Consider the following 2313-nt stretch of genomic DNA (forward strand, 5'->3'; position numbering starts at 1 on the left):
GTACTAATTCTGAGAAACTGTCAGATGGAGAAAGGGGAAAAAAGACCTGGGTGGAAGAGTGCCCAGGGAATTAAGAGAAAACTAAAGAACGCCGTGTGGTAAGGCATCTGATAAAAGCGAGGTGCTGACAGGCGCCCTTCCTTCCTTCCTTCCTTCCTTCCTTCCTTCCTTCCTTCCTTCCTTCCTTCCTTCCTCATTCCTTCCCTTCCTCTTTCCCTCCCTTCTTTCCACCTCCTTCTCTTCCTCTTTCTCATTTCCTCCCTCCCCCCTTTTCTCTTTCTCTCTGTCTCTTTCCTTTCTCCCTCCCCTGTTTCCCATCTCTTGCCTGCCTACCTTCTTCCCATAACTTAATGGAATTGGGAGGTGATTTTTATCTCAAATTTGAAAACACTTAGAGCCATTGTTCTCACAATTAGTTTTCATGTGATTTAGTCGTAATTCATCAGATTCTACTGGTTTTTTGACGCTAGTGGAAAGACAGTTTTTATTACTTTTATGTACAGAAAACCCAACGGCGTGCACTTAGCCCAGTTTGGTGGCCAGTTCTTTAGCCCTTGCCTTTTCCAGCTTGGCAGTGCGAGTCACCGACTTTGGACCTACAATGTTGCCTCCCCAGGGAGGACGGATCTCCTCATATCTGTCATTGTCAGTGGTCCTGCTAGCCCCCACTTGCCTAGCCAGAGCTCCTTTGTCTTCCAAGTTAACCTGTGTGAGTGTGAGAGTGGTGCAGGTCTTCCTGTGGACCAGGCGCCCCAGCCTGCCTTCCCCTTGATAATGCGGTAGGGCCCCCCCATCTTACGACACAGGGCAGGCAGGAAGACAACCAGCTCGGTGGGATCCACAGCATGTGCAGTCACTACCAGCTGAGCCTTCTTGGTTTCCACTAAGGTGGGGACAGCGGTAACCCCTGCTTGAAGGACAGGCAGCCCTCTTAGTGGGGACATCCCCTTAGACAGCAGCTTTCTTCTCTGCCCTTGCCCACAGTCTGTCCTTCTCTTGCCTTGTCTCTGGTCTGTATTTATGGGTGAGCTGAAGCTGGTGAGCAGCTGTTCGGTGGTACAAGGCCTGAGTGAACTGGTTAATGGCGGGAGGCACTTTCAGATGCTTATAGAGAATTGCCCTTTGCCGCTGCAGTCGGATGTAGTGGGGCCATTTAACAAAGCAGAGAGCGAGATCCCTTTCAGGCTGGAGGTCTTGTCCAGTGTCAAAATTCTTAGGCCTTTTCTTAGACAGGGGATGGAACACCTCCTTGGCCTCCTATCTCTTCATAATAGCAGGGCCCAGCACACCTTCTTCCCCTTCGCCTTCTTTCCTTTTGGCATCTGGAAGGTTGGAGGAGGGTGGATTCTACTTCTTTTCAACATCGGTGAAAGGCTGAAAGTCATCAAAATGCTGTTCCTTGACCTCTGAACTTTGGGTTGTGACCTCTGAATTTCAGGTTACCTGTAAGCACATGTCCAAACACTCCAGAGTACTTGCCTTTTTCCCCTCCACCCCTCTATTTTTAGTACCATTTCCATTATTTTCTTCTTTAATATTTTTATAATCCTAAAATAAGATCGCTGTTCTCATACTTCCTATTTTCTGCGTTTTGGCTATAAATTGTGGTCCTGGTTATGTATCCAATAGATTCTTGAATTCAGTTTTATGTGCTTTTGTGTGTTTTCACGTGTTAAGAATTTAAATTAGTAACTTTATAAATCGTAACTTACTTCCTTCTTAGTTTTCCACTGCAGTTGTGCAAGATTAAAGATTAAAGCGCTCTCTTCTTTGTGAAAATTTTGTACCCCAGGTAGCTGTCCTAATTTGGGCTCAAATAAAACTCATTTTCTGTCAGCATTTCCTGGTGTAGTAGGCGGGATATCAGAGCAGGTCTCCCAAAATCACTCCGTGGTCCTCTGGAACTCGGTGCTCGGTACCAGCAGAGGCCCTTCGTGCCCGTCCAATGTCTCAGCACCTCACGGGCATACCAGGTGAGTTCTCCTGCTACCTGGACCTCCTCAGTTTGAGTTGATGGTCCTGACTTTTATTCGAGCTGCTGAGTGTTACCAGTAAGGTTCTGAAGGTGGGAGTGACCTAGAGGGGCTGGAGTTGGTGGGTTGGTTGTTTTAATTGGTCATTATACTGATGTTATAAATATAAGACTTGAGTAAGTTTTTTGGCCAGAAATACGAGAGACTGAATCACTCAGCTCCAAAGAGCAGGGAAAATGGTTCCTTCCAGCCAAACGGTGCTTCCTGGTGACTGAAAGCCTAGCAGAGGGGTCTGAGGATATTCCTGGAGAAGAGTAGTGGTCCCATGGGAATTTTCCAT

General features: G+C 47.1%; 1 pseudogene; it reads right to left on the reverse strand.

Annotated features, from left to right (window-relative positions):
* Positions 1-522: 522 nt before the first annotated feature.
* On the reverse strand, positions 523-1322 carry LOC113255483 (60S ribosomal protein L7a-like; annotated as a pseudogene).
* Positions 1323-2313: the final 991 nt, after the last annotated feature.

Source organism: Ursus arctos, unplaced genomic scaffold (genome assembly GCF_023065955.2).
Source record: "Ursus arctos isolate Adak ecotype North America unplaced genomic scaffold, UrsArc2.0 scaffold_11, whole genome shotgun sequence".
NCBI classification, from domain to species: Eukaryota; Metazoa; Chordata; class Mammalia; order Carnivora; family Ursidae; genus Ursus; species Ursus arctos.